The sequence below is a fragment of the Arachis hypogaea genome, chromosome 14 (genome assembly GCF_003086295.3).
Source record: "Arachis hypogaea cultivar Tifrunner chromosome 14, arahy.Tifrunner.gnm2.J5K5, whole genome shotgun sequence".
Lineage (NCBI taxonomy): Eukaryota > Viridiplantae > Streptophyta > Magnoliopsida > Fabales > Fabaceae > Arachis > Arachis hypogaea.
In genome coordinates, this window is record NC_092049.1 from 92696893 (window position 1) to 92706981 (window position 10089).

General features: G+C 38.0%; 1 non-coding gene across 1 annotated transcript; it reads left to right on the top strand.

Annotated features, from left to right (window-relative positions):
* Positions 1-9651: 9651 nt before the first annotated feature.
* On the top strand, positions 9652-9759 carry LOC112746398 (small nucleolar RNA R71). The gene has a single exon (XR_003174284.1). It is a non-coding gene; the product is annotated as a small nucleolar RNA R71 (small nucleolar RNA).
* The last annotated feature ends 330 nt before the right edge of the window (positions 9760-10089 follow it).

Sequence of the window (10089 nt, forward strand, 5' to 3'; positions counted from 1 at the left end):
TTTGATGTAGTTTTTTAGAAAGAGAGGCTCTCTCCTCTCTCTTAGGTTTTAGGATTAGGATTCCTTTTATTTTATGATTATTACTTCAATGCCAGTTCAATATTCCTTTAATTTATTTTCTACTTTTATCTATTCTATTACTTTAATTGTTATTTATCTTTTCAATTTGGCTTATGAACTATTCATGTTAGGATTTTCTTAATTAATATAAATTGAGGTATTTCAGATATAAGATCATTTTTTATTCTATTTATGTTATTGATGTTTTCGATTTATCCAAATTATTTTCATTCGAGTAGATTTTCTTCCCTTTTGGCTTTGGTTGATTAATTGGTAACACTTGAGTTATCAAACTCAGCTGTGGATTGAAATTGGAGTTGCTAATTGATTATTCGAATCGCTCTAAAGCTAGTCTTTCCACAGGAGTTGACTAGGACTTGAGGATCAATTTAATTAGTCCACTTGACTTTTCTTTATTTAGTAAGGGTTAACTAAGTGGGATTAAAATCCAATTCTCATCACACCTGATAACTAGGATGGGATTTCCAGTTCTCATACCTTGCCAAGAGTTATTATTATTATTAATTTACTTTATTACTAATTTATTCTCCTTGTTCCCTACTTCAAAAACCCAAAAACATATCTTTTTACATAACCAATAATAAATCATACCTCCCTGCAATTCCTTGAGAAGACGACCCGAGGTTTCAATACTTCGGTTATAAATTTTATTGGGTTTTGTTACTTGTGACAACCAAAACTTTTGTACGAAAGGATTCTCTGTTGGAAAATTTCTACAACGCGATTACTTTTATGAAAATATCTTTACTAGCAGAAATCCGATCGTCAGAGACACCCCACCATGGTAATATCCTTCTAACTTTCTCTCTTTTAGCTTTTGTTTCATGAATAATTGGTTATTTTGCTTGGTTAGTTAGTTTTATTTTGAAGTTTGTTGGGTAATTTTAGTGAAATAATGTGTTTTTGGGAGTTTTATGATGTTTTGGGACTTGAAAACCTGTTTTGAACATCAAGTTTGATGCCTTAGAGGCAAAACTTTTGTTGTAGGAACAAAGTCCTGTGCGTCCGCACAGCCTTGTGCGAGCGCACAGTACCCCTGTTTTTCCGTCCCTGTGCGCACGCATAGCAATGTGCGCACGCACACCCCTAAACACTCCCTCTGTTCACGGCACGCGCATGGCTTGTGCGTGTGTATACATCCCATCTTTTCCCCCTGTGCGTACGCACACCCTGCATGTGAATGCACACTTCACTTTGTCATAAAAAAGGGGGAAGAGCCACCTTTGCGCGTGCAAAGATATGTGGGCCCGCACAGACCTTGGCAACCTAGTCGCAGCACACGCATCCCTTGTGCGTCTGAATGTAACCCCTTCTTTCCATCTGTGCATTTGCACATAACCTCTTGCGTCCGCACCGGCTGCGATACCTCTTCTATCCGCAGTGCCCGCACGCTGTTGTGCGAGCGCTGATGAGCGGATAATTTATACGCTTTTTGGCATTGTTTTTAGTATATTTTAGTTAGTTTTATTATGTTTTTATTAGTTTTTAAATAAAAATCATATTTATGGACTTTACTATGAGTTTGTGTATTTTTCTGTGATTTTAGGTATTTTCTGACTGAAATTGAGGGACCTGAGCAAAAATCTGATTCAGAGGCTGAAAAAGGACTGCAGATGCTGTTGGATTCTGACCTCCCTGCACTCGAAGTGGATTTTCTGGAGCTACAAAAGCTCAATTGGCACGCTCTTAATTGCGTTGGAAAGTAGACATCCTGGGCTTTCCAGCAATATATAATAGTTCATACTTTGCCCGAGATTTGATGGCCCAAACAGGAGTTCCAAGTCAGCATAGAAATTCTGGCGTCAAAACGCCAGAACTGGCATAAAAGCTGGAGTTAAACGCCCAATCTGGCACAAAAGCTGGCGTTTAACTCCAAGAAAAGCCTCTACACATGAAAGCTTCAATGCTCAGCCCAAGCACACACCAAGTGGGCTCGGAAGTGGATTCTGCATCATTTACTCATTTTTGTAAACCATAGGTTACTAGTTTTCTACAAATAAGACCTTTTGCTATTGTATTTTAGAGACTTTTACACACTTGATCATACTTTTGATCTTTTACACACTTGATCATTTACTCGAAGCCAATGATCACCATTATCACTTTTGTATTTTCAACGGTGGAGTTTCTACACACCATAGATTAAGGTGTGGAGCTCTGCTGTTCCTCATGAATTAATGCAAAGTACTATTGTTTTTCTATTCAATTCATGCCTACTTCTTCTCTAAGATATACACTAGTTCTTCAACCTGAAAAATCTGATGATCTGTGACACTCATCATCATTCTCACCTATGAATGCGTGCCTGACATCCACTTCCGTTCTACATGCAAACAAGCTTGAATGTGTATCTCTTGTGTTTCTAATCTAAGATTAGAACCTTCGTGGTATAGGCTAGAATCAATTGGCGGCCATTCCTGAGATCCGAAAAGTCTAAACCTTGTCTGTGGTATTCCGAGTAGGATCTGGGAAGGGATGACTATGACGAGCTTCAAACTCGCGAGTGTTGGGCGTAGTGACAGACGCAAAAGGATCAATGGATCCTATTCCAACATGATCGAGAACCAACAGCTGATTAGCCGTGCGGTGATAGCGCATTTGGAACATTTTCACTGAGAGGACAGGAGGTAGCCATTGACAACGGTGAAACCCAACATACAGCTTGCCATGGAAAGGAGTATGAATGATTGGAAGAAGGCAATAGGAAAGCAGAGGTTCAGAAGGAACAAAGCATCTTCATACGCTTATCTGAAATTCTCACCAATGAATTACATAAGTATCTCTATCCTATTTTATGTTTTATTCATATTTTAATTATCAATTCTCCATAACCGTTTGAATCCGCCTGACTGAGATTTACAAGATGACCATAGCTTGCTTCAAGCCGACAATCTCCGTGGGATCGACCCTTACTCACGTAAGGTTTATTACTTGGACGACCCAGTGCACTTGCTGGTTATTTGTGCGGAGTTGTGACAAAGAGTTGAGATTACAATTGTGCGTATCAAGATGTTGGCACCATTGATGATCACAATTTTGTGCACCAAGTTTTTGGCGCCGTTGCCGGGGATTGTTCGAGTTTGGACAACTGACGGTTCATCTTGTTGCTCAGATTAGGTAATTTTATTTTATGTTTAAGCTTTTTACCTCTTAATTTTTGTAAAATTCAAAAAAAATTTTATTTCTATTTTGTTCTTCAGAACTTTTAAGAATGAATTCTAGAGTTTCAAGATGATTTGTTGAAGTCTGGCTGGCTGTGAAGCCATGTCTAATCTTTTGGACCGAGGTTTCAACTTATCATCACAAGGGCTTGTTGATTTCTATCAATCTTGCTGTTGAACGTAATGATTTGCTAAAGCTTGGCTGGCCATTGGCCATGTCTAGTATTTTGGACCGAAGCTTTCACTGAAAGCTTGGCTGGCTAGTAAGTCATGTCTAATTCCTGGACCGGAGTTTTAGACTAACATTGCATGATTCCTGGAATTCTTATTAAAAATTTTGAATCTCTTTATTTTCTTTTCCAAATAATTTTCGAAAAATCACAAAAAAAAATTATAAAATCTTAAAATAAAAAATATTTTATGTTTCTTGTTTGAGTCTAGCGTCTAATTTTAAGTTTGGTGTCCTGCATGTCTTTATTTTTCTTGCATGTGCATTATGTTCTTCATTGATCTTCAAGTTATTCTTCATGATTTCCTTGCTCTGATCTTTAATTTCTCTTGTTTTGTGTCTTTTGTTGTTTCTTATATGCATTTTCAATTTGTTATAGTCCTTAGTATACAAACTTCTAAGTTTGGTGTCTTGCATGCATTGTTTGTTTAATCTTAGTTTCCAATGATTAGTTACATTTTAATTATTTCTCATCATTAAAAATTCAAAAAAAAAAATTTAAAATTGTGTCTTTTCAAGTCAATAATACAGAGAATTGAAAATTCAGAACATGCAGCAGAGGAATTACAGAGAAAAGGATGGGCGTTCAAAACGCCCAGTGAAGAAGGAAAACTGGCGTTTAAACGCCTGCCAGGGTACCTGGCTGGGCGTTAAACGCCCAAAAAGGTAGCATTTTGGGCGTTAAACGCCAGGAGGACACTAGAGGGAAGATTTTGTTTTTAATTCAAATCTTTTTCAAATTTTCATAATTTTTCAAAATCAAATCTTTTTCAAATCATATCTTTTCAATCATATCCTTTCAAAATCAACTTCTTCCATTTTTTATTTATTACTATTTTTGAAAATCCTTGCTACAATTAATGATTTAATTCAAAATTTTCAAGTTGTTACTTACCTATTAAGAAAGGATCAAATTTTAATTCTAGAATCATATCTTTTAATTTCCTGTTAGTCAAGTAATCAACTTTAATTTTAAAAATTTCTCTTTTTAATTTGATTCTCAATCATATATTCTCAATCATATCTTTTCAATCACATCTTTTCAAAATTAATTTTCAATCATATCTTTTTTATTTCTAATTTCAAAATCTTTTCCAAAAATTACTTAATTTCTTTCCCAATCTTAGTTTTCGAAAATCATTTACCAAATTTTCAAATTTTTTTTTAATTATTTCAAAATCTTTTTACTTTAATTTTGAAAATTCTTTCCCTCTTCCCAAATCCTTCTATTTAAAGGACTAACACTTCTCCATTATCAGCAATTCGAACTCTGTCCCTCTTGATAAGTTCGAATTCTCTCTTCTCTACCTCATCCTTCTATTTTTATTTTCCTCTGACACCTCAAGGAATCTCTATACTGTGACATAGAGAATCCCATATTTTCTTATCATCTCTTTTCATATGAGCAGGAGCAAGGACAAGGGCATTCTTGTTGAAGCTGATCCTGAACCTGAAAGAACCTTGAAGAGAAAGCTAAAAGAAGCTAAAGTACAACTCTCTATAGAGGACCTAACAAAAACTTTCAAACAAGAAGAAGTCATGGCAGCCGAAAACAATAACAATGCCAACAATGCAAGGAAGGTGCTTGGTGACTTTACTGCACCTACTCTCGACTTCTATGGCAGAAGCATCTCAATCCTTGCCATTGGAGCAAACAACTTTGAGCTTAAGCCTCAATTAGTTTCTCTGATGCAACAGAATTACAAGTTTCATGAACTTCCATTGGAAGATCCTCATCAGTTCTTAGCTGAATTCTTGCAAATCTGTGACACTGTCAAGACCGATGGGGTTGATCTCGAGGTCTACAAGCTTATACTCTTTCCCTTTGCTGTAAGAGACAGAGCTAGAACATGGTTGGATTCACAACCTAAAGAAAGCCTGAACTCTTGGGAAAAGCTAGTCAATGCCTTCTTGGCAAAGTTCTTTCCACCTCAAAAATTGAGCAAGCTTAGAGTGGAAGTCCAAACCTTCAGACAAAAAGAAGATGAATCCCTCTTCTTTGGATCTCAAGTTGGATCTCCGGATACTCATTCTTTTTGAGCTTGAAAGGAACCTCGGGGATCACTTTCTTCTTGGCCACAACTTCATAGAAGTGGTCTTGATGGACCTTTGAGATGAATCTCTCCATCTCCCATGACTCAGAGGTGGAAGCAATTGCCTTCCCTTTCCTCTTTCTAGAGGTTTCTCTGGCCTTAGGTGGCATTGATGGTTATGAAAAAAAAAGCTATGCTTTTACCACACCAAACTTAAAATGTTTGCTCATCCCCGAGCAAAAGAAGAAAGAAAGAAGGAGAAGAAGAGAAATGGAGGAGAGGGAGAGAGGGGTGTATTCGGCCAAGGGGAAGAAGAGAGGGTTGTGTTGTGTGAAAATGAAGAAGGAGTGAGGGGTTTATATAGGAGGGAGGGGGTGTATGGTTCGGCCATTAGGGTTGGGTTTGGGAGGGAAATTGGTTTGAATTTTGAAGGTAGGTGGGGTTTATGGGGAAGAGAGGATGGATGTGAGTGGTGAAAAGGTGATGGGAAAGAATGATTGAGGTGATTGGTGAAGGGTATTTGGGGAAGAGAGTTATGAAAAGGTGTGAAGAGGAGAGAAGAAAAAGTGGCAATCCTGTGGGGTCCACAGATCAAGTGGGGTCAAGAACTTAACATCCCTGCTCCAATTAGGCGTGTAAAACGCCCTTGCTGTGCAATCCTGGCGTTTAACACCAGACTGCTATCTGTTTCTGGTGTTAAACGCCCAAATGTAGCTTGTTTCTGGCGTTTAACGCCAGACAGATGCTTGTTTCTGGCGTTTAAATGCCAAACTGCTCTCCTCCAGGGTGTGCTGTTTTCAATGCTGTTTTTCATTCTGTTTTTAATTTTTCAGTAGTTTTTGTGACTTCACATGATCATCAACCTAAAGAAAACATAAAATAGCAATGGAAAATAAATAAATATAATTAGATAACATTGGGTTGCCTCCCAACAGGCGCTTCTTTAATGTCAATAGCTTGACAGTGAGCTCTCATAGAGCCTCACAGATAATCAGAGCATTGTTGGAACCTCCCAATACCAAACTTAGAGTTTGACTGTGGGGGCTTTGGTTGATTCTGCAGTGAGAGAAGCTTTTCATGCTTCCTCTCCATGGTTACAGAAGGAGATCCTTGAGTCTTAAACACAAGGTTGTCCTCATTCAGTTGGAGGACCAACTCTCCTCTGTCCACATTAATCACAGCTCTTGCTGTAGCTAGGAAGGGTCTTCCAAGGATGATGGATTCATCCTCTTCCTTCCTAGTGTCTAGGATTATGAAATCAACAGGGATGTAAAGGCCTTCAACCTTTACTAACACGTCCTCTACTTGTCCATAAGCCTATTTTCTTGAGTTGTCTGCCATCTCAAATGAGATTCTGGCAGCCTGCACCTCAAAGATCCCAAGTTTCTCCATTACAGAAAGTGGCATTAAGTTTATTCCTGACCCCAGGTCACACAGAGCCTTCTCAAAGGTCATGGTGCCTATGGTACAGGGTATTAAGAATTTATCAGAATCCTGTTTCTTTTGAGGTAATTTCTGCCTATCCAATGCATTTAGTTCATTGGTGAGCAAGGGAGGTTCATCTTCCCAAGTCTCATTACCAAATAATTTGGCATTCAGCTTCATGATTGCACCAAGGTACTTAGCAACTTGCTCTTTAGTAATTTCTTCATCCTCTTCAGAGAAAGAATACTCATCAGAGCTCATGAAGGGCAGAAGGAGGTTCAATGGAATCTCTATGGTCTCTAATTGAGCCTCATATTCCTTTGGTTCATCAAAGGGAAACTCCTTATTGGTCATTGGACATCCCAGGAGGTCTTCCTCACTAGGATTCACGTCCTCCCCCTCCTTTCTAGGTTCGGCCATGATGGTTAAATCAATGGCCTTGCACTCTCTCTTTGGATTTTCTTCTGTATTGCTTGGGAGAGTACTAGGAGGAGTTTCAGTGACTCTTTTACTCAGCTGGCCCACTTGTGCCTCCAAATTCCTAATGGAGGACCATGTTTCATTCATGAAACTTACAGTGGCCTTAGATAGATCATAGACTATATTTGCTAAGTGACAAACCCCAATTTGACGGTTTATCTTGTATTGAATTTAGGGGATTTTATCACCTTTTACCCACATTTATTCAATGAAATAGCATGGTTTTGTATATTCTCCTTTAATTGTGCTTAAGAGTGAAAACATGCTTTTTAGGTCTTAAAATAGCTAAATTTAATTCTCCTTGATTCCATTAGATGCCTTGATATGTTTGCTAAGTGATTTCATATTTAGAAGGCAAAGATTGGATCAAAGGAATGAAGAAAGAAGCATGAAAAGGTGGAGAACTCATGAAGAAATGAAAGAACCGGAAAGCTGTCAAGCCGACCTCTTCGCACTTAAACGACCATAACTTGAGCTACAAAGGTTCAAATGATGCGGTTCTAGTTGGGTTAGAAAGCTAACATCCGGGGCTTCGAAACGATATAAGATTTGCCATAGTTGCTACACGTATGGTGGCGCGCACGCGCAAAGTACGCGCACGTGCCGTTGCTGCCACCTAGTTCACTTAAAGCAAAACGTGGCCAACGAATTCTAAAGCCTTGTGGGCCCAATCCAACTCATTTCTGATGCTATTTAACCCAAGGAGTGAAGAGGAAAACATGTGTTAGTTACCAATTAGTTTAGTTTAGCTTTGTAGTTAGTTTCTAGAGAGAGAAGCTCTCTCTTCTCTCTAGGATTAGGATTAGATTAGTTCTTAGATCTAGATCTATTTCTGCTTATTCTCTCTTCTAATTTTCGTTCCTCTCCTCTATTGCACTTGTAGGATTCTTCTTCTAATGTAATTCCTTTGTTTGTAGTTTGTGAATTCTCTTTTGTAGATCTACATTTCTCCTTCAATGCAATTGGTAAGTTCTTTGTTGTTTCATGATTGATTTAGTTTTCTATTGTGGACCTCTTGCCTTTGTAGTTAGATCTCTCTTTAATTCTTGCAAATTTATGTGTTCACTTGTATTGCACTCTATGTTTTTGATGAAATGTCTCTTATAGCTATTAGTTAGATTTTGTTCCTCTTGGCCTAGGTAGAGTAATTAGTGACACTTGAGTTATCTAATTCCTTTGTTGATTGATAATTGGAGAGATTGCTAATTGGTTTGGAGTGCACTAAAGCTAGTCTTTCTTTGGGAGTTGGCTAGGACTTGTGGCTCAAGTCAATTCATCCACTTGACTTTCCTTTCTTTAGTAAGGGTTAACTAAGTGGTAGCAATGAACAATTCTCATCACAATTGAGAAGGATAACTAGGATAGGACTTCTAGTTCTCATATCTTGCCAAGAGCTTTGTTAGTTGTTAGTTTATTTTCTTTGCCATTTATATTTCTTGTCCAAAAGCTTAAAAACCCCAAATATAATTCACAACCAATAACAAGACACTTCATTACAATTCCTAGGGAGAACGACCCGAGGTCCAATACTTCGGTTTATAAATTTTAGGGGTTTGTACTAGTGACAAACAATCTTTTTGTATGAAAGGATTATTGTTTGGTTTAGGAACTATACTTGCAACGAGAATTCATTTGTGAAATTCTAAACCATCAAAAATCCAATCATCACTAAGCTAGATGGATTCTGCTCAGAATTCTTATTCTATTGCTGAGTGGATGATGGAAAAGGCTTGCTATTGTTAAACCTATTTCTTCCACCATTATTAAAGCCTTGTTGAGGCTTTTGTTGATCCTTCCATGAGAAATTTGGATGATTTCTCTATGAGGGATTATAGGTGTTTCCATAGGGTTCACCCGTGTAATTCACCTCTACTATTGCAGGGTTCTCAGGATCATAAGCTTCTTCTTCAGAAGATGCCTCTTTAGTACTGTTGGATGATTCCTTCAATCCATTCAGACTCTGAGAAATCATATTGACTTGCTGAGTCAATATTTTGTTCTGAGCCAATATGGCATTCAGAGTATCAATTTCAAGAGCTCCATTCTTTTGAGGCGTCCCATTATTCACAGGATTCCTTTCAGAAGTGTACATGAACTGGTTATTTGCAACCATGTCAATGAGTTCCTGAGCTTCTGCAGGTATTTTCTTTAGGTGAATGGATCCACCTGCAGAATGGTCCAATGACATTTTAGATAATTCAGATAGACCATCATAGAATATATCCAGGATGGTCCATTCTGAAAGCATGTCAGAAGGACACTTTTTGGTCAGTTCCTTGTATCTCTCCCAAGCTTCATAGAGGGATTCACCTTCTTTTTGTTTGAAGGTTTGAACATCCACTCTAAGCTTGCTAAGCTTTTGAGGAGGAAAGAATTTGGCTAAAAAAGTCATGACCAGCTTATCCCAAGAGTTCAGGCTATCTTTAGGTTGAGAGTCCAACCATATTCTAGCTCTGTCTCTTACAGAAAACGGGAAAAGCATAAGCCTGTAGACCTCGGGATCAACCCCATTGATCTTAACAGTATCATAGATCTGCAAAAATTTAGTTAAGAACTGAAAGAGATCTTTTGATGGAAGTCCATGAAGCTTGCAGTTCTGTTACATCAGAGAAACTAATTGAGGTTTAAGCTCAAAATTGTTTGCTCCAGTGGCAGGGATTGAGATGCTTCTTCCATGTAA